Here is a 22,973-nt window from a genome sequence, read left to right on the forward strand (position 1 = left end):
CCAAATGCTTGAATTAAAAAAAATAGGTTTTTTAGAATGTTCTGCGGGAAATTAAGATTCCCTCATACGCAGAACTCAAGTACACTTTGTTTTTATAAGGCACAAAAATTAAATGAGAATTTTATTTGGAAGTAAATTGACATATCAAACCTGTTAATTTACTGCTGATTTGATACAAATAACAAACATCTTTCGGTATTTCTTTTAGGGGGATTGGAAAATCTCGGAATAACTGTGTTGGGTTTTAGTGCTAGCTAAAATCACCAGGGTACTTACTCATTTTTTGCTGCAAGATATGGATTAGAAGGGAAAAAGAGGCTTAAAACTTAAAAGGAAGTTTTTTTATAACTTTATAAACTTTATTAACAAGACTACAAGAATAAGAAACCAGAATAAAACCTCGAGAAGCCTTTCCTGCCCCTGCCTAACTTTTTCCTTTCCCAACTGACATCGTAGAGACAAAACCTGGGATGTTAAAACAGTACCAGCTATACAATAATCTTTCATCAGTTCTTGTAGGGAGAGGAATTTTCTCTGGTCATGCCATGGAGACTTCTCCCCAAGAAACAGTTTTCTCATGGCTTTTCAATCCATGAATAGCAGCTGCCCGGACAAAAATTCTGCCATCATGACATTTCCTCCCATTTTCACAGCCCCCTTGCAGGTATGTCCATGGGCCGTGAACTCATGGGGTATTATTTTAAGGATGAGTTGTTCAAAGGCAAACATTCTCTGCATTTGTTCCTGTGATCATCTCTGGGAACAGTGGTTTTCTTCTTCTCTGCCTGGGGGTAAAGGGTCTTCATCAACTCTTATATTTTTTCCTTCTGTTCCAGCATCTCATGGGATCACAGCTACTTTAATATCTGCTTGGCTTCATCAATGGATGCCTCTGCTCATATCTACAGTTTGAATACTTCATACCCTTAATACTCTTTCATGAATTAAGGAGATATTTTCAGTATATCATTGTCAATCTCCATGGCCCTACCAAAACAGTATTTCAGTCCCATTTGGCATTTCCTCATCCTTCTTCCATCTGAGGCTTGACTTTTTCTTTTACTGACTTTGATGTTTTCGCGTTGTCGTTTTACGTATTGATCACTCTTTTCTCTCCCTGGGTGCAAAACTAGGTCAGCAGGTCTCATCTGCGTAGTGAAAGAGTTAAATCTTGTCCAGGCCGTGGCAGTCATGGTGCTGGATTTCAGGCCATACTGGTACCACCCCTAGCCTGGCAGCCACTGGGAGGGGTGTATGGTCATCGGCCTGGAGCCCTCCGGGTGGGGGTTCTTGGGTGTCAGTGAGATGTCAGCAGCTGTGGCCCCATCCAGCTGGGGCGGGGGGTTCCTCCTCCTCAACCTCCAACCCTTGCCCAGGAGCCGCCAGGATCCGGCCCAGTCCCCCCAAGGCCACACAGGCCATGGGAGAGCAGGGCTGTCCTCATCAGTGCTCTGCCACCTGTCAAGGCTGTAAAGAGAGAGAGTTCCCGGGCTTGTGTTTTTTAAAAGGTGGTATTCACAGAGGTGGATCTAATTTTCAATGGTGCAAGATGTCAGTTCTCAGAACCGGTCAGCTATTGGCCTATCTCGGGTACAGAAGAAGCTCCCAGCAGCTTCTTTTAAAGAAATTACTTCTATGGGTGGGTCTTACTTCTTCTCCTAAATGTCAAACTACCACAATAACCATTCTGTCTTGACAAAGAATCTCAGAAGAGTAGGTTTGCTACAAATTAAAAAAACCCTCTATTTACCTTGCAAAATGTTCTAATTTATTATGTTTTGGGATTCAGCCTAATGTTTTTACAAATTGAAATGATGGATTTTATTGAAGGGAAATAAAAATGTCAGTTGTAATGTGTATTCCTGTTTCTTCTTTTATAACCAATTTATTACGGTGTACATCTATTTCAGAAATGAATCTTGAACGTCTTTATATTAGTTTGATAAACTGCAATAATTGAGAAGTCCTACTGTTCATTACAAAAATGAAGAGTTTTTAATTTGAAAAATTGAGAAGAGACTTCCTCACAGTTCTGAAATGAATCTTAAATCTCTAATTGTAGGAATCATCAGCATTGCTTTTGATGCATATCATTAATAACAAAAACACTCCAGTTATTAAAATACCCTTGCACATTCTGTATGGATCATTTTTTAGTTTTCACAGTTTGCTTGCATTACTCCCTAGTGACATTATATGTGTAGATTTTTCTCCGAGTATGTACAACTGAATAATAACATTAAAAACTAATAAGTTCCTTTGAGTGCACTGCAGAATTAAGAAAAGAAAACAGTTTTAAACCTTTAATATAATGAAAAATTATACGGCAGCTTCCATGTTGTTTTGCTTATGCTTCAGTTATTGCTTTCATTAAAGTTTTAATTTCCTGAGATATTGCTTTGATGAAATTACATCTTTGGTCAGTATCTGTGTTCACACTGAAAATTATGGGCCTTTTCTGTCATTTATTGCCATTTATTTTCTGTTTTAATTACTTTTCCTAATACATACAAATAATAGAGCAAAATTGAATTAAAACATTTTATCTATATAATCAATGAAAAAAGTGTGAGAACAGAGTCTATAATCTTCAAACTGAAGCAGTACAGTAAAAGAAGAGCTGGTGAGATCTTTATTTTTTTCATAATATGTTGTGGCCTGGGCAGTGGTCTGGGTGCTGCAACATTCCCAGAGAAGCGTCCTTAGAAGGACACTCTTGGGGGCACTGCACTCCTTGCCCTGCTGATCTCAGCTCTGGGCCCTGAAAAAAGCTGTTGAGTGATTGCAGCTCTTCGGGTGACATCTGGGCAACACGGAAGGAGGGACAGGAGCCTCATGGGGTGTTCCACCAGGAGCATTTATTCTCAGTCCAGGGACAAGAAAAACTCTGGCTACCACAAAGGAGTCAGGGATGAAAGACTCTGGATAGTCAGAGTGAAACAGGGGTTTATATGGGAGCATCAGGTCTAGTCAACTGAGGTTCAGGTGTGGAGCAAAGGGAAAGGACCAATGGGGTACATAGAATTTGCATGGGCTGAAAGACATGCTGGGTGTGACTCCTTTTGTTGCCCCAACAAAGAAGGAACTTGTCTAGGAGCATTCCCTCCAAGGGAGAGTTGTGGGTTCTTTGTTAATCAGCCCACTGGCATCCACATAAGGTCATGGATTTGATCTCCAATGGGCCATTCACTTAAGATCTGGACTTGATGGTCCATGTGGGTCCCTTCCAGCCCAGAATATTCTGTGATTCTCTGAAAATGTCTAATATTAGAACAATCATACCAAAAAATCGTCATTTGAGTTTACCAGAATTATAAATTTCAATTCTTCTTGAATTAAAAATAAAAAAGAATAAAAATAATCCCATTAATTTTAGACATGGGATGAAAGCTCTCAATTTATAAGCTTCAAAATATCTCAGTTCTCACCTGAGAGAACATAACATTAGGATATTTGATTTTCTTTTAAAGCACTATTTTAATTTGTTCTCCCTACTAGTGAAAGATATATTCACCTGAATGGTAACACTGAGAAAACAAAGATAAAATGCACAATTAAGATGGTAGATTACAAATCACAAAACCTATTTTTGTGGAAAATCATATGAGCAACTGTGAAATTTCAAGAGGAAATTAAGTCAGAAAGAAGTTTTCATTACCAACATGTTTAGTCCAAAATTTGTGTCAAAATGGGGGCAAGTCCACATTGTTCATTTAAGAGAAAAAAAAATACTGAAGAATTAATTAGTTTTGAGGCATTATGCTGAGAATCAGGAAGCGTGGAATCCCCTAAAATCCAGTGGAAAAGATCTTCAGATTCATACCAGACTAAAAAGTGAAACTGGTCCAATTTGTAAAACGTGAACAAAGTTACTTTTGATTGACGGTAGAAGAAAAAACTTCTTTTAAAAAAATTACAAGTACTTTCAAATCAGAGTATCTATTTAAAGAATAATTCTCCTTTCAATTCTTGTGACCATTGGTATCTGGTACTCTAACAAAAACCTCCCAAAATGATAATGCCAGATCATTATCAATTTGCTAGTAACACCATCAGAATTCCAGTAAGAGCAGCAAAAAGGCCAAATGATAAGATAGAAGTCTTCCCTTCAGATCACACTACACATTTCTTGGAGATTATATGTTCTTTTTTACAACTGACTGTCATCTTGAGTTGTTTCCTTGTTTTTACACAAATAATCTGCTGCTGGAGAACAAATATCTGAATCACAATGTGTTTACATTTCAGATACATGAAGAAGTTTGATATAAGCTTTCTGCCATCCTTCACTTTTGGCTGCACAAACCTTCATCATAAAGTATTGCAATTCCTTCAGAATGTAGTAGGGATTTCCGAGGCCTCTCTCTCACCTTCCTATTCTGAGCCTTCCTGGAGAATGCAGCCTAACAGGCAATATATTTTAATGGGCCTTTGGAGATACCATGGCATTGCTAAAATAACACAGCTCAAGAGGCAGGGGAGGGCTGTGTGAGCTGCATAATGTGTCTTCACAGCAGATGAAGATTCTTCTTCAATGAAGGAACTGTAAAGTTAACAGAGGCAAGAAAAATATTATTAGGAGACAGATTTCTTCATACAGGTACTTGATTTCACAGCAGTTGCTCTCAGAGGTGCTGAATAAAACTACACTTGAAATAATATAATCCCTAAAGATCCCTAAAGATCCATACAGAACTGCAGACAGAATGTCTTGAAAGAACTGAAATTGTAGTTCTGTTACATTTTTTTCTTATACACAGAGCAAGCATTCTTGGAACTTAAATCTTTATTATCTTTACAGGATGCGTGACAAAGGGAGATATTTGTTAAGCTGGTGATATTATAAAGCTGCAGCTCAGATTTCTACTTTTGATTAACCACCAGTTAAACAAAAGCAGGACAAAAAAAAAGAACTGCCCTTTCCTTGCTTTGTTCTAAAACTTTCATACTGGCTTTTACACCTTATAGGTCTCAGTCTTCCATCATTTCAGTCAAAGTACAATATAATTGTGTTCAATAGTGTAATAACATTTCCAAAAAGTGGCTCCAAGGCCACTGTATAATATAGGAATTGGTAGGAAAATGAAATATTGTTTCAGTAAAACTGAAATTAAAAACACGTTTCTCAGTAGACTGGTAAGTCAATGCTATTTTACAGAAATAATTTGATTTAATTAAAAATGTGGTGATTTCCTCTGTTGCACAACCTCTTTGGAGCTTAGTGAGGCTGAATATTGCTGCAATATAAGAACATATATAGGGAGGCTGGACAAAGCCCCTTAGAAGTAGTTACACAGACTTTTGACTGTAAAACAGCACGGGCTCAGGCAGTGCAGAAATTGCAACCCTGTTTTTAGTTAATTGCATAACAGGTCTGGAGAAAGTGTGAGACTGGAGATCAGAAGTTTCTGCTTCTACTCCTATCTCCATCTGTCCAGTTAATTTGAGAGCTGAAGTTCTGATATCCCTTAGGGGGAAAAAGCACCCTCATTTTAGGTATTTGTGGAAAGCAGTTTAAAATTAGCAGATTGGAAGCATTACCATGAAATCTAGACGTTCTTCATTTTGAAAATATATTTATATGATGTTTGAAGACTTTTTGCAGAGAGAAGCCTTTCAGTTGTGCTACTGCATTTGTTTTCTTCAGCATATACACTTATCAAAGATAAAAAAATTTGATTCATCTTGAACTAGTTATTTGCTGTGTCAGCTTCACACTCATTGCAAATTCTCTGCAGTAATATATGTATTAAAAAAAAACCTAACTAATGTATTAGATTTGTGTCTATTAACACAAAGCAGAAGCTGCAAGTTTTAAATGGGTATGACCCATTCTGTGACCATCACTTGATAGTCTGTAAAAAATGGAAATAGAGATGAGATCCTCTAGGGAACCTTAGCTTTCTCTACAAAACAGTCAATCCTAGGTGGTTTTTCAGAAACTGCATCAGTAACTAAAATTACTAGGAGTACACAGTAACACTGACAGGAACCAGTTTGCAAATTCTGGTGTCCCTGTCAGGGTCTCATAGGGGAAGAAAAGCTTTGCCAATGGAAGCCACTTCAGTGATGTCCTTTCCTGGCACCTTTCCACTGTTTATTTTATCCTGCAGGGGTATCACTCAGAAGCATCAACAGACTGTTAATCATATTCAGCCTCAAAAGCTTATTTTTTTTTTTTCCTTTTATGAGAATGATTACAATCAATCCATAGTCTGCCTTGCAAGTACACTTATATAGCAGTGGCAGAATCTCCACTGCCACCCACACAGCCTTGTAGATTCTTTACTTAAAAGATCTCATACTTTTTGCAAGGTGCATGTGACATTTCTAAATTATATACATTGAGAATTTTTTTTTTAGATTATCATTTGTTAGTTGCTCCTCACTCAACCCCCTCCTCCACAGAGTGAGAAATCATCAAGAAGATATACGATGAACTGCACAGGAAGCAGCTGCCAAAATGTTCCAGTGTGGATCTAACTGACAGTTTAGAAAGTGGGAAATCCTTTATACATTTCTCATGTAGGAAAACTAGTGCATGCATATTAGAGTGCCCCACTTTCTTTGCAGAGGAAGTTGTCTTCAATTACCTTTTTTCATATTAGATGCCACTTTTCTCACTAACATAAAATCAGAAATTCAAACAAGATTTTAAAAAGATTTTGTTTACCAACTGAATATAAGATTACTATGCTCATCTGATATTACAAAATTTAATCTGGTTAGAATATAACTCAGTAGTAGTTGTATCCTCAGAGAGGATGGGAATGGGGAGCTGTACAATGGACATACTTACTGTGTACAAACTCAGATGTGGAAGTTATCAGTGTAGAAATTGCCAGGTTGATCAAATACAAAGATCTGGCTGTCTGAAAAGGTGAGAGGCTGGCAAAGCTGCACATAATGGTGGGAACATCTCTGCTTCAGAGGGACATTTAGACCTGTGCCTTAGAGAATAGGTACCTCCCTCTGCACTGTGCAGAAAGAGGACAGACATGAATCTGAGCTCATGTGCATGATTAATATTCCATCCCAGCCACAGAAAGATGGGAAACGAATATTTGTGAACTTAATAGAAAATAAGGCCTATTTTTAGAACTCTTCACAGAAAGAGACCATGATCATTTTAGCAGCCTGTACATGTCCTTTGCCTGCTCATCATACATTTTGTGGGTGTGTCTTATTTTGGAAAAGATAAGAATCTAAAGAGGAGAAAAATTCTTTTTTTGGTGATCCTGCAGAGAGCACAGGATCATATAGAGAGCTACATCAATTCCTTCCTGCCTTTTTTTGGCCAGGTTTTGGACACGTTGTTATGGTTAAGGCTACAACAGTGCAGCATGATTGTCTATTTGTAATGCTGCCTGTTTTCCATACACCTGGATGTAGTGTAAGTCTACTTGACTTAGGCAGGAAGTGAAAAAGTAATTAATAGAGTTGGTTAATGTAGTTTGATTAAAAAAAGCAAAACTGGTCTGTAGTTACTTGAAGGAATCATATTTCTAGTGGAGATAATGTGTTTGAGTCACAGAACTTGCAATCAAGCAAGAGAATACAAGCCACATATTTCAAACTTAAAAATGTCCAAATTTCTCCATCTTCAGTCTCATTCTAAGGTGAACAGTAATGAAATAACCTGATTTTATGAATACTGTGTTGGCATCAGTATTGCTTTGGTAATTTCTGACTAATTTTTTCATATACACAACAAATCTTACTGTTCTAAAAGCAAAAAAAATCCCCAGGTTACTTGGGCTTATTACCCTACAGACTTTCACATTGACGGTGTAACTAATAGTAATAGCCCTTTCACTAAAAACAACCAAATAAAAAAGCCAAACCCCAAACAACAAAAATAATTTGCCTAAATATATTATTTTCCATTTCTATATCCCTACTGCACAGTTCCTTTTGTATTCTACTTCGATATTTCACCTGTTCTCTGAAACATTCTGATATACTGCATATTTACACATTTTTTTAAAGATGCCACAGTGTGGTATTTTTGAGTGGAAGGAACTCACTATACTCATCTTTTAAGAGAGAACAAATTTAGTATCCAATGAAATAGACACAAGTAATTCAAAACCATGGAAAATACTCTGTAGGTGTCCTTCAGGAGCACTTCCATCCACCTGTTTCAAATCACAACAATATCTAATCTATCTGAATCTCCATATCCAGACCTGGGTCTAAAAATTATTAACATGAAACTAGTAGAGCCATCTGTGAACTGCTCCACATTCCAAACCAGAGCAGGTTCCAGTACCTCAGGGTTAACAGCTCAGAGAGTCATCCAGACACCAGACTTGACTTAATTTCAACTTGACATCAGCAGAGAATCACCCTGTCATCAAAAGTATATTCTTGAACTATGCAAAAGCCATGCTTATTATTATGGTTCTAGTTTTCTGGACAAATATGTATACATCATAAAAATTACTCTCATAGATGGTACATTCCCTTTGGACACAGGCTGCAGAGGTCCTGAATAAAGTTAATTATTTAAAGATTAAAGTTATTTAAAGGTTAAAATTTAAAGGACACTAATGAGTTACACTGTAAATTTAACTGTAGCAGAAAGTAACAGCCAGGTGCCTTTCCAAGTGGCTGAAAACACAGAATATGGATGTATTCTTCTTCCTTTAATACCAATGTCCATCAAAATATTTTTTTAATAACTGAGCTTTTTCTAAGTCAACTTTTTAATCCATCACTACAAAGAAAATACTTTCTTCTTAATGCCTGTGTGTTATTCACAGGAGCAGCGTTAGACGGCATACATCATGTCTCGCCCCTGGGCAAAATAAAGACTAATCTTAAAACAAGTAGAGACGGGCTGGAGGGGTCACTTGTGCTGAAGGGAGTTGCAATTGGCTTTTCAACTGCAAGACTTCATTCCTACCACAATGACAAGCTTTTATAAACCTGAGCTATATATCTTGCCTTCTCTACTTTCTATAGTACATAGAGTAATTTCTCATGAGCTAACCTAAAAATCATATGTTATGTGGACTCAGCAAAGAAACCAAATGGCATACGTAGTACAGGAAAAAGTGTTTAAAACATTGTTAAACAATGTAAAATTAATTTTTTTTTTGTCTTTTGCCTTTTTTGCCAAAAGATTTGTCTTTTTTGCCAAAAAGACACACTGAAGACACTCTTCAGTCATACAGCTACAGATTCTGACAGAAAGTGGCCTTAAACAACACAGGTAACATGAGCATGTTACTCATTTACTCATTCTGCAGCTATCCCCTTTCACAAGTCATTCACTTTGCTAGCTATTGGTGGAACTGAGGTACAACTGCATAGCTCAGTGTTGATCTCCATAAGACCTTGATGGAAATTAAACTTTTCAGGTCCCATTTTCCCTTCTGGCAATTAGTAAAACTGATTTTAACATCTACTGAAGACCTACTGAAATTAACTAAAAGACTTTGATCGGCTCTGGATCAGATGCGGCATATGAGAAAGAGATACATGAAAGCTCCCTCCCCTTTAAACATTAGAAAAACTCAAAACAGCAGATGACTTGAAAACCTCATTTCTCTTTGAAGTCAATCTGATTCATCAACCCTGGTAAGAAGACATTCATAAAATTTTAATTTCCTATGCCTTTAAACTTATTATCTTGTTCTATGCAAAAGTCCATTTGACCTATACAAAATAGAAGGTAATGAAATCAAGATTTCATATTTCAAAAGTTTGAAGGGCTCAGCTAATAATTCGTGTTTGCTAAGTAAAGAATTCTGTCATGACATTGGGAGAAGATAATGTACTTTTAAAAAATAGGGTACTAGAGAAACTGTGTCAAAATCTTACTATATTTTAAGAATACTCTGAAGTTATTAATTACTTCTTGAAGTGCCTTTCAAACAAACAAACAATAAAAGATCTGTAAAGATGACTGATTAATGCAATAGTCAGAAGATACCACTTACCCTTTTCCAGTCCATCTGTTGGCCTTGTGTTCCTCTGTCTCACAAGGTCTCTGTATGCAGCTGGTCCATAAAGCTAAAACCTGGACACACATGGAGATTATTTACCATAAAAAATAGTCTCCAGGAGCATATGTCGACCTGTGTATCAGAACTGCCCTTAGTTACAGGACAGAAGCATAATTCCACCCTTGTACAAATAGTAAACCTTTGCTTTTGGAACGCCATTTTCATCCAAGCTATTTTGTAAACAAATGAGACGACAGGGAATAAGTGGTGCTTAAACAGACTACACAAAAGGTTCTATTTGAAACTTAGTGTTGATTACTTTCATTCTTCTCTTCAACAGAATATGTGAGTACCTTTTAAAAATAAAGCTCAAATAGAAGGTAATGATTGGCTCTGCCAACAACTTTGTTTCTCAGCTGCTGCTTCCAAATAAAAGACAGTTAGACAGCACTAGATTTAACACTTGAATTGTACTGAGATGTCTGAAAATTTGTTTGATAGGTCAAACTAAAGCCTGTTAGGCTGCATTGCTGGTAAACCTGCAGAAACTGAGGATCTGCTCCTAGAGGAAGACATCCCTTTCCAGGTAAGACAAGCTGTTCCTTCAATTCCTCACCACAGACTCATAGCTCCTGCCCTGAAAATTTTAGTAGCTCTCTGCTGAACTCCTCAACTCACTTCTTTTCTCCTTGACTTTGCTCTATTAAGGGAACAAAAACTATCACTGAACACCAAACAATCCAGCCCCGGTCCATCTTCTTTACACTCTCCCTTCAAGTATTCAGTTACATTGATAAGATCACTCCACTCAGCGGACTGGTTTTTCTTACAGAATCAATTACTTTCTAATCAATCAGATTAGATTACCAGCACCATACAATATAATAGATGAAACAAATGCAACAGATGCACAAAGTGCTGAGCAACCAGGGGAACTTTCATACTTTTACACTGAAGTGTTCCTTTCTTTTTGTCAAATTTTTAAACATCAAGAAATTAAGAATTCTATTGCTTTGTTGTTTTTTTTACTCAACAGCTACTAAACAAAGTCAACTCCATACATAGCTGTGGTAGTTTGATATTGGTTGATATTTAGGGAAAGAAGTAAGAAACACCCATGGACATGATATCTTTGAGAGAAGATACTGGGAGCTTCCTCAGTACCTGAGACAGGCCAATAGCTGGGCAGTTCTGAGAGCTGACAACATTTTGCACCATTGAAAATTAGGTCTGAATCCCTCTGAATCCCACCTTTTAAAACCCACGATCCAGGAAGTCTTTTCTCTTTTGTTTCCAGTCTCAGGAGGGAATGGAACTCTGATGGGGCTGGTCCTGCTCCACAGCGGCCTGGGTGGGGTGGGGGATGAGGGGGCCAGGTTGGACCCCAGCAACTCCTGGGTGGGCGATGGAGGCTGTTGACATCTCACCAACATCAAATCCCTCCCCCTGCACCAGCTGGCATAGATGGCTCCAGGCCGAGGACTACCTGCCCCTCCCAGTGGCTGCCGGACTAAGGGAGGCACCAGCACACCCTGAAAATCCAATACCATGATTGTCATGGCCTGGGAAAGATTTAACCCTTTCACTACACAGATGAGACCTGTTGACCTTGATCCTTTCTCCAGGGAGAGAAAAACATGGAGGTATCAACACGTAGAAAGACAACGCGAAAACATCAAGGTGAGTAAAAGAAGGAGTCAAGCCTCAGATGGAAGAAGGATGAGGAAATGCCAAATGGGACTGAAATATTGTTTTGGTAGGGCCATGGAGATTGACAATGATATACTGAAAATATCTCCTTAATTCATGAAAGAGTATTAAGGGTATGAAGTATTCAAACTGTAGATATGAGCAGAGGCATCCATTGATGAAGCCAAGCAGATATTAAAGTAGCTGTGATCCCATGAGATGCTGGAACAGAAGGAAAAAATTTAAGAGTTGATGAAGACCCTTTACTCCCAGGCAGAGAAGAAGAAAACCACTGTTCCCAAAGATCAAATCAGGAACAAATGCAGAGAATGTTTGCCTTTGAACAACTCATCCTTAAAATAATACCCCATGAGTTCACGGCCCATGGACATACCTGCAAGGGGGCTGTGAAAATGGGAGGAAATGTCATGATGGCAGAACTTTTGTCCGGGCAGCTGCTATTCATGGATTGAAAAGCCATGAGAAAACTGTTTCTTGGGGAAAAGTCTCCATGGCATGACCAGAGAAAATTCCTCTCCCTACAAGAACTGATGAAAGACTATTGTATACTGGTACTGTTTTAACATCCCAGGTTTTGTCTCTACGATGTCAGTTGGGAAAGGAAAAAGTTAGGCAGGGGCAGGAAAGGTTTCTCGAGGTTAATTCTGGTTTCTTATTCTTATAGTCTTGTTAATAAAGTTTCTTTATTCCTTTTAAGTTTTAAGCCTGTTTTTCCCTTCTCCTAATCCATATCTCGCAGCAAAAAATGAGTAAGTGCCCTGGTGATTTTAGCTAGTACTAAAACCCACCACAATATCAAACGTATTTGAAAATACCTTGTCAGGATATTGCTAATATAACTGAAACAAGCTGTTTAATGCTATAGCCAGTTGTTTACAATCAAAACCATCATGTATAGCTCAACTGATTGATCCAAAATGAAAACCATTATTAGTATTTGTTGCACAAAATGGAAAATTATATTTATCAGCCAGATAAAGACATATAATACAGAGAAATAAAGCTTGACCCTACTTTAACACAATAAAAGTTTCAAAATATTTGGCCTGGTCATGAATAATGTACTCAGATTTGAAAACAGATTTAACATTGAATCTGCAAGAACTAACATTATAAGATCATCCCAAATGACAAAAAATCTGCTTGCCGAGCTTCAATGCTAAAACTTAGAGATTTACAAAGATACCTGTGGCCTGTTTAGCAAATGGCTCATTCTCAGAAATGTGTACATAATTGTTAGATATTATTTTAATATCTACATGTTCAAAGACTTCACCTGATCAGGAAATGTAATAATTTAATTACGTATCTCTTTAGCTCCATTTGGGACAATAATTAGAACTTTCACTACACCATTTGACACTGCCTTCTGTTTGTGGCTTAGGTTACACCTGCCACCGTGCCCCCCGCCCCCGCCCTGCCATGATCTCAGATACAATAAGGGGAATCTATACGTTTTCCTCCAGCAGCTCTCTAAAGGACTTCTAAAGGAAAGACAGCAAATCCAGGTGAGAACACTATAAAAACACCTTTGTTCATAATCTCAACCAGGTATTGTGGACCAGTCACTGGAGGAATTTCATTGCTTTAACAGAACATTACTAAATATTCCATCTGTTATTCCCCTGCAAACTATCCCAAATATCAGTGGCTCAACAAATCCCACAGCTGGACTGAGACTGCCTTTTGTAGTGCTCTACATGTTGGATGGAATCATTGCCTACCACCATCCTCAATTTTTACAGTCAGTGATATAAAATGATATAAATCTGAATCCCTGCTGCAATGAGTAGGATGAAATTTCTCCAAAGCTCACTAGGCTGAATATTGAAGCGAATCCCTTTTAAATAGCAGTAACAGCAGTAAGCACTTTGACCTAGTTTTCAAAAGAAGTATAAAAGCTAGAAGTGGAAGACAAGAGTCCTGATTTCTTGGAATCCTTGGAAATCTGAGTCTTTTCTCTATAAAGCAATTTCTATTCATATCAAAGGCACAGCACTCACACATTTTAATTTATCTTGAATAACATTCCCCTTGAAATCATTTATTTGGGACCACTCCTCCACATAGCTTGTGGAGTTGTACTGAGTTTTTCTCTTTTTGAAAAGGGGAGAAGTTTTTAATATAGGATAGTTTATCATGCACTGGGCCTTCCAACATGATATAAACTAGTGTGAATGTTTTTCTGAAGCAAATTAGTTCCTACATTTAACACAATACTGTAACCATAACTACAGGATCAAGTGGATGTTGCTAATGAAGACAGATGGAGATTTTAGATTAAACATGCTCAGAGGAAGATCAGCTTCTACTGCTCATGCCATCAGTGCAGCTGCTATGAGCAGACAGACCCTGGATGCTACAGGGAATCTCAGCAGAGCACATCTGATGTCGCCTAAGTTAGAAAGAGCAGCAAGGGTCAACACCATCTTAATAGGGATAATTGTAATTTTCAGTGGCATTGGCATATTCAGCCCTGATTTTAAGAGATTTCCCAAAGAACTCCTCTCACAAACACTCCAGCTATGCACTTGGTATATGATAAACAGATTAATTTTAATTAATTTAATTAAAATAAATTAAAATAAATTTAAAATCATTTAAATATTTATTTAAATAAATAGTTATTTATTATAAAATAGTTTAATTTAGCTGCTGCTATCCAAAGTCATGCAGTATGGATATCCATACAAGATAATCTCCCCCTCACATTTGTAACTGCAATGAAATCTTTGTCTTTAAGCCACAAAACCAGAAAGGATCAATTCACTTTCTTTACTTCCCAGAATCAGTCTTTTTTTCAGCTCAATAAAGCCTATGCCAGAGAAAGCTAGCCCTACTTTCTGAAAAAAAAAAAAAAGAACACGTGTGGTCATGAAACCTAAAGTGAGTTTTTAAAAAAGGAAACTAGGGTAAGTGTTAAGCTTTAATTATTCCATTGTAATTATTACAGTTCTTCACTGGGAACACAAGTGGTGAAAAATAAAATCGCATCTGGTTTGCAACAAGTTTACCAGATTAAATTTTATCCACTCATATTTTACAAATATCAAGTTCCTTCTCTATTTCTGTTTTTCACTTGCACTTCCAAGTATCTGATACAGTCTCAATCTTCATTAAAAAGAAATTGAGGAATCACAAGATATCTATTACACTCTGCTGTAAACTGTAAGCTGGAGCTGCTCAAGTGTGGTATTGGGCCAATTCCATAATTGCATTCACATAAAGATAGGCACAGAAATAGCATTATGCTGATGGTCCCTGCAACTCAACATGCCCTGATGATAAGTTCATACAGGTGTCTGCAGGAAAGATGTTTCATTTCTCAGAAGAAATATTACAACAGGAGGCTTATGGCAAAAAATTATCAGCTAAACCAATAGTGCTTGCAACAACTGACCAAAGCAGCCAATTACATTCTTCTCCTCATGCTGTATCATTAGAGCTTCATAAACAGGATGTCCATGGCTTTATTCTTTTTAAGTAACACCACACAACACAAAGAAATCTTTTAATGAGGTCTATTTGGAATGGTCTGAACTCTTTCCACCTCACTCATGCTGAATATATTGATCACCCCATCTTTTGTTTAAATTATCCTGTGTCTCCAGTATTTCACCAAACTGAGGTTTTGATCCAACCGCCCCCTGGTTGCAGGGATCTTATCTGCATCACTTAGAATAATAATCCACAACAATCTTATAGAACAATTGTAATCGATGTATTAGATTCTTCTTTAAAATTACAGTAAAAATTGTAGTAGTATTCTCCCCATCAAATGTATTTTAATACTTGCACTCATTGTATCAGTGGAAAAACAGAGCACTATTATTGTGGAGGCTGGTGGGCTGATTAACAAAGAATCCACAATTCTCCCTTGGAGAGAAAGCTCCTAGACAAGTTCCTTCTTTGTTGGGGCAACAAAAGATGATGTACCCAGCATGCCTTGCAGCCCATGCAAATTGTATGTACCCCATGCAAATTCTATGTACCCCATTGTGTGGACATGATTTCTGAACCTGAGAGAATTTCAAGCTCTCAGGGACTGGCTGTTCCCAAGGGAAAGTCTTGGGAACCTTTTCTCACTCAAGGATTATTTGTGTAAATAAGGAATTACTTTCCCAAAACAAGACACAGATGTTCTGAGTGTGTCCCACCAATGGGATGAGGGAGGAATTGTTCCTTCTACCAATCAGGATGACCTGATCAGAACTGTTTATATATGGGTTGACAAAACCCCGCAATAAAGGCTTTTTTCACCTCATGAAAAGTGGCTGTGTGTATGATTATCTCGGAACCCTCGAAATACTTCATGTCCTCTAGCTACACCATTAGTCCTTCCCTTTTGCTCCACACCTGAACTCTCAGCTGACTAGACCTGATGCTCCTATATAACCCCTGTTTCACTCTGACTATCCAGAGTCTTTCATCCCTGACCCCTTTGCAGTATCTGGAATTCTTCTTGTCCCTGGACCGAGAATAAAGGCTTCTGGTGGAACACCACACAAGGCCCATGTTCCTCCTTCTGTGTCACCTGGACATGCCTGAAGAGCTGCAATCACTCAACTGCCCTTTTCAGGGCTCAGAGCTGAGATCTCTCAGGCAGTGATCACTCAGGAAGTGCCTGTGCGCCCAAGAGTGTCCTTCTGAGGACGCTTCTCTGGGAAGGCTGCAGCACCCAGACCACTGTCCAGGCCACTACAACCTTGGTGCTGCCAGCACCATGCTCTAAAAAAAACAACACTGAAAGCAATATTTAGCCCAAATTTTCAAGGTGCTTCCGATTCTCAGGAACCTAAACAAGAAATTGCACATGGAAACTGCAGAAGCAAGTTATTTCAACTGACAAAATTCATGTTCAGGTTTTCTTTGGGTTTTTAATAGAAATAGCACCATTTCAAACCTAACAGATATTTACGTATCTGTAAATTATGTTCCTTGGCTAATTGTGTAAATGTCCATAAGCAGCAGATTAACAGGGACTGCTATAGTAATAAAAACTGTCACAGAAGTAAGTTTCTAAACTTAAGAAGTGGGAGGAAGTCTCATTGTCAGTGTTAAGGCCGTGACCTTGTTCTTTTAAGCAAACTTGTTGCCTGGTGTTTTTTGGTTTTTTTGGTTTTTTTGTTTGTTTGTTTTACCCCTCAGTGTGTCCTTCATTGTTGCAGCAGTGTTAATTAGAAATGAATCAACCATGGTGGGCAGGCAGTCGATACCTGATTTAATTATATTATCTTTAAAGAACGGAAATATTGTGCAGGATTCTGTGAAATCTCCATGAGGGACACACACCCAGAGGACTCAGTGTTATTTTAAAGTGATCCTCAATAAGTTAGTGTTTAGTAAAACCTTTTGTGGGGTGACGTATTTGTTCCCTCATCTCTCCTTCTCTCAGTGATAATTACAAAAAGAGTTTTAATGCTGTTAATTTTCATTCATAATTACTTTTCTTCATAGTGAATTTGGTTCAATGCCTAAGGTGTAACCTGTGTGAAAATCAGTTTAATTTCCTGCCTGCCATGTGTTGCTCATGGGGGGTTTACCTTGCTTCACATTGCTGAAGAAGATATGCCCTTAGATTCAGCAGGGATGACCCTTGTTATTTTTCCCAGACTGGAAACTATAATTGTGTGCATGTTCTGGATGCAGACTCAGACATTAATAGTAAGATTACACTGGATATTTAGTGTTCCAGGATGTTTGTTCTTGTTTTCAGGCATCTAAAGAAGATGACTTTGGCTTGTAGGACTGAGGCATTTCTTTGTGGTCAGACGTGTTCATAGAGCAATTCAAACCAAAGAACTGGCAGGCAGCTAATATGAATACCAGCTCTCACATTCCTGGTTTTTATTGGTTTATTGAAATCAAAAAACTAGGAATGATTTTCATGTTACTACATTAGAAAGGAATTGTTTGGGTTTTTTATTGAAAAGAACTTTGTTTAGTAATGCCTTTTCATTTATGTGTTTAATTCTTCCAAACACAGAGTATTTTGATATACAGTAATGAGGCCATGGAGAGTTGTGAAGGTTTACCTTTTGTTTGCAAGTGGAATTTCAAGGAGAATTTAATTTCAGTACCAGTAGCCCAATGTTTTGTATTAACTTGAACACATGCAGCAATTAATTGGTACCAGTTGAGGCTCCTGTGTCTGATGGCTGCCCAGTACAAGCAGTACCTGCTCTGTACAGGGTGAGTGTAGGAAACAGAACTTTGTCTTCTAAGGTGTGAGCAAGCAAGCTGCCCAAGCAAGCTGCTGAGCAAAGCAAAAAGGGAATCAGTTTTAATGGAAACATTTAAAGACATTTAAAGACCAATCAAGTCTTGCTGTTCTGACCAAAGCTATCAAGTGTTCCATTTGTAAAGCTGTTTTACCTTTGTATTTATTTCTGTGAGGCAGGTAGAGCAGTGGACTTTTTTGAACAAGCAATTTCTGTTGATAACTGTCAGCACATTAGTCATCAGGAGAATGAGTACCTTCTCAAATATTCTTCAGAAAGGTTGAGATTTTAGTTTTAATGATGAACATAGTTGTACAGTTCCTTTTCAGTAACTATTTTATAGCTCAGTGTCCTTGACTGCTTTTAAAATTGTAGTTTAAATGCAAGAGCCCTTTGTCTTGAAAGAGTGTCAATGCAGTATCAAGGAGACATTTGTTTTATGATTACATAATTTCTTACTGCACTAATCCATGACATTTATCCAATTTAGTTGTGTACTTTGTCAGGATTTTCATGATCTCTCCTGCTTTTTAGATAAACCTGATATATCCATGAAAAAAACCCCAGTAGTTAAAAGCCTGTGTATTTACAATCACCTCACAGGTTTTACCACAGAAGAATAAAGAAAAATTTTTTTAGCAGAGTTAAATGAATTTGGGCGAGTGTTTATCTTGCTTCCCAAATAATTGTCAGAAAGATTTAAACCAGCAAGAGTACTTAGCATACTGATACTCGTGCTCTACTACAGAGTCATTGTTCAACAAGACATTTGTCTCTGTGTGCCCATCTTCAAATAATTGCAAGAATTATCCCAGAAAAAGCAACACTGACTATATAAACTAGAAACAGGATCATATTAAAGGCCTCAAATTGTCCATTTTAAGTAGACTTGATCAGAATTTGGGATTCCTCCTAATATGTCATATGTACTCTGTTGATTCCTCCTGTCCCCTGTACCATATATTTCTGTATGGTGATTTCTCAGTGCATGGTTTTTGAATATCTTGACTGTGGTAAGAAAATGCTGTTGGGGCACAGGTGAGAAGAGCTCATTTGGATTCACAAATCTGAGTGTTGGATATCACCCCTGGTGGGACTGCAGCCTGAAATACAGAGCTGTAGGCTTTCCAGAAACAATTCCAGCCCTAAATGTGGAGCTGTTGACTTTCCAGAAACAATTCTGTAACAACTCTGTGTATGTATGCACTATGCGTAAGTACAACATATGAGATGGAGGAGGGCTGCATTTAGAACGGTGTAGAAAGATCAGAGTTTTAGAACTTCAGCTGATTTTTGTTTTAATTGATGAAAACTATGCTTCTCTTTAGATAGTTTTAGGATATCTTTAGATAGTTTCAGTTCAGCTTCTTCCTGGGATGTTTCATATATGTTCACATTTTGCGGTTTCTAATTATTATTTCAGGTTCTTTTTTGTCCTTCAGAAAAATTTGTTTGTTTTGGCTTCTAATATATATCAAAGTGCTTTAATGATTTAAAGATTCACAGATTCTTGCTTTCACTTCTATTTTGATGTTCTGCAAGTTCTACAAAATAGTTGTAGAATAAATACTTAAATTAATAAATTTGATAATAATTTGTTTCTGCACTTTAAAATAGCAACATATATATAATAAGAATTTGTCTGTATTCGAAGAATATTAACCAAAGTTCTCATCTTCTCTAAGAATACTTCCCTTTACCCTGAAGTGTTTTGTTGCTAATAAAACCTTAACCAGAACCTCATCTCTGAACTCGTTTGAAGCCCTTCATGAAAATAAACCAGATAAACCCAAACTGCTTTGTGACTTTGTGGAGATTCTCCTGAAATCACCATGTCTGAATGCAGCTCAAGATGTATGAGGGGCTGGATACTGAAGTAATCTAAACATATACCTTAAACGTAGCTCCTGACAGCAGCTTACCAACCAAGAAATAATAAATTGTTAGTTTGGTTATGACAGATTATTAATAATTTGCTCAAGCTTTTAAGTTTAACTATTTAATTAGCTGTTGAGATGAATAACAAGGGACGGGACCACCATGCTTTGAGATGATTTATTGCTCAAGTAGCCAGATAAGATATCAATCTCAAAGGCATGAGATTCAGAGAGGAGCAACAAATCAGCCATAGCTCAAGGTAGTCATGGGTTTCTTCTCTACACAGTAATATATAATGTTTTGGTCCAATAGACAGTTGGCACAAAACTTGTTTCTACTTAATAACTGATTGCCTTTGCTTAATTTTGCCACACTGAGTCTGTCTCTTAGCCAATAAACTGACAGGTCACATATTCATACACAAACATTTATTTTAATTTTTAGAACTCTAGCTTACTCTATAAATCACATTATTACAGCTCAAACCTCACACTATTTTACTTAATATAATTTCTTACCTACTCTAGACATATTCTTACTTATAACTATAGGAACATAAGTGTATAATTTTTCTATTTAATGTTTGTGTACCTTTATCATTACATTAATCCAAGCTCCTTCCAAGGCTGCAAATTGAACCCTTCAGCATCTGTGGAAGTTTCTATTTTTCCATTTCCCACAATTAGTGATTAAAGGAACACAAACTATTTTTCAACATATGTAAGCTTATGTTGATTAGTTTGAGTATTTTCCTCACTGAAGAAGGGGCACAGGCATTTACTTTTAAGATACTCAGCTCCCTTGCAGTTTCTGACATACTAATTACTGTGTTTAATACTTACTATTTATGAACTCTTTATCATTTTCTATTAGTCATCATTTGAATGTTACATTTGGGTTTTAATTATATTGTATAGTTCGATTTATCCAAGTTGAACACTTCCTGCCATATCATAAAAGAAATACAATATATTAGCATATTTTTAATTTGCTTCCCTTTCATGTGCTAGTCCTCAGCATTATTCTCATTTCTCCAAAGAGAGAAAGGTAGGCAATAAAAGTTTTCACTCTTTATATTTAAACTTGTTAATGTTTTTGTCACCTGGCAAAAACTGATTTGTTTTTTCAAGGTTGGATGAATCTCATTCAAGTAGAAATTGAAATGTAAAGGATTCCTTTAAAAAAAATAGTATGAAAGTTTCAGATCAGGCAATGCTTGATATGATAAGTATAATTTCATAAAAGCTTTGCCTTTAAGTTTTGTTAAACAAATCCAGCACAATCCACATTCACACACAATGATCAGCTTCAGAGATTTGTACCTTTCACAGCTACCCTGTGGTAAACATAGGAGAGCATTTGTGACTGCTTCTGTCAACTGTCTGAACTCTGATGTTTAGTCTGACTGCACTTCTACCCAAGAAGAGCAAGTAAATCTATCATTTTAAAGAAGAGCAGTAACAAGAGCAAGGAAATCTATCATTTCTGCTGCATGAGGTTTTGTATAAAAACTTTGTGGAAAAACTTTGTTCTGTATGGAAATCTCCCGCCGGAAAAGACATGCTGATGGAGTTGGGGTTTTTCAGCCTGGACAAAAAAAGATGGGGACTGAAACACCTTCCAGTAGTGAAACAAACTACGTAAGAGCTGAAAAGCTATTTTTTACAAGGGCTTGGAGTAGAAGGACAAAGGGAATGGTTTTCCATTGACAAAAGGGAGGTTTAGAGCAGATATTGTAAATAAATTCTTCCTTATGAGGGTGATACGGCCCTGGCACAGGTTGCCCAGAGAAACTGTGTCTGGCCCATCCCTGGAAGCGTTCAAAGCCAGGCTGGATGGGGCTCTGAGCAACCTGGAATAGTGGAAGGTGCCTGTTGTATTGTGTTGCTGGTTTTGCTCCCCACTGTGTGATGTTTAATGGTTTGTTCCCCTCTCACCTCTGTTTTTGCTACAATGTGTTGTCCCAATTGTCAATCCTGCTGTGTTCCCCCTAGCCCCTGTCCTCTGGGCCTTCTCTGTCACCTGGCTACTCCTCTCAGCTTCTAGCAAGCTTGGAGAGGGTCCTCAAGTGATAGGGCAGGGACAGAGGGGAGTCCCGCCCAAAGCATCATCATTTGCCCTCCCAGATGTCCCTCAAGCCCTGTTACATTTCCCCCCTTGTTCCCTACTGGTTGACAGTCTGTCCCCGCCCTTTGTTCCTCCCCATATTTAAACTGCTGACACCTGCCTTGGGGGTTGTTTTGGAGCAGTACCCTTGGGGTTTGGCGTCCTGGTGGGGACGGAATAAAACCTTGGATTTCTGCCCTCCTTAAGAGCCTGACTCCTTCCTCTGCCAGTGTCGCTGCAGTCTCTTCCATCCAGGGAGAAATCCCTGGCCGCTCCCCCAGTTCTGGGGATCCAGAGGAGTGTCCTCCTGCATGGCAGCAGTGGCTGGCTAGCCCGGGTGGGTGGAGTGACCACTCTGAAAGGGACACCACGACATGTGCCCCTGTCCATGGCAAGGAGTTTGGAGATAGACAAGCTTTAAGGTCCCTTCCAACCCAAGCAATTCTCTGATTCTCTGAAATCTAGAACTGCACACCTTCACTTTGATGACATTATATAACATGTATATAAAAAATATTTTTGTCTGGAAGATATTTTTTTTAGAAGTCCCATTTTTTAATGGGAAAATATATTTGGGAGATATCTTCTGAGACTTTCCTGAAGTTTCATTAATATTACCAGGCTAATTTTTACAATTTAACAGCTACATTGCCATGGTGATTTCATTAGTGGAATTGTTCTGTATATTAGAAAGAATAAAGGGATTTGAAATATTTCACATGTACCATGTGAATTGATTTTGCATTAGAGAAAAAATTGGAGCTCAGTTGTCTTGAATAAACCAAGGAATAATGGTACCTAAAATTTTGAAGTTTATATCAATTGAATATATAAACATGAACTTTCATCTGATTTGTGACTTATATGCAGGACTTAGTATCTCACATGATTTCACATTTTAGCAAACAAAAACAATTATTTTAATTTTTCTTTTCACTTTACAGACTGTCAGAATTTGGATAAATAAAGTTTTATGAATTATGATACTACATGCTATTGACACCTACAAATTTAGCCTACCTAAATTTGGTTTCATGAACAGAAAATAATTACACATTATTCATTCTTTGACTGTGATTACAGCTTCTTCCATGCAAAACAAAAG

At 37.6% G+C, this 22,973-nt stretch overlaps 1 long non-coding RNA gene across 1 annotated transcript; it reads right to left on the reverse strand.

The window, feature by feature from the left end:
• Positions 1–2,454: 2,454 nt before the first annotated feature.
• Positions 2,455–21,815, reverse strand: LOC147651592 (uncharacterized). The gene is made up of 2 exons (XR_015274162.1): positions 21,700–21,815; positions 2,455–4,543 (listed from the first exon to the last, which is right to left on the reverse strand). It is a non-coding gene; the product is annotated as an uncharacterized LOC147651592 (long non-coding RNA).
• Positions 21,816–22,973: the final 1,158 nt, after the last annotated feature.

This window comes from Cyanistes caeruleus, chromosome 9 (genome assembly GCF_971803275.1).
Source record: "Cyanistes caeruleus chromosome 9, bCyaCae1.hap1.1, whole genome shotgun sequence".
Classification (NCBI taxonomy): Eukaryota; Metazoa; Chordata; class Aves; order Passeriformes; family Paridae; genus Cyanistes; species Cyanistes caeruleus.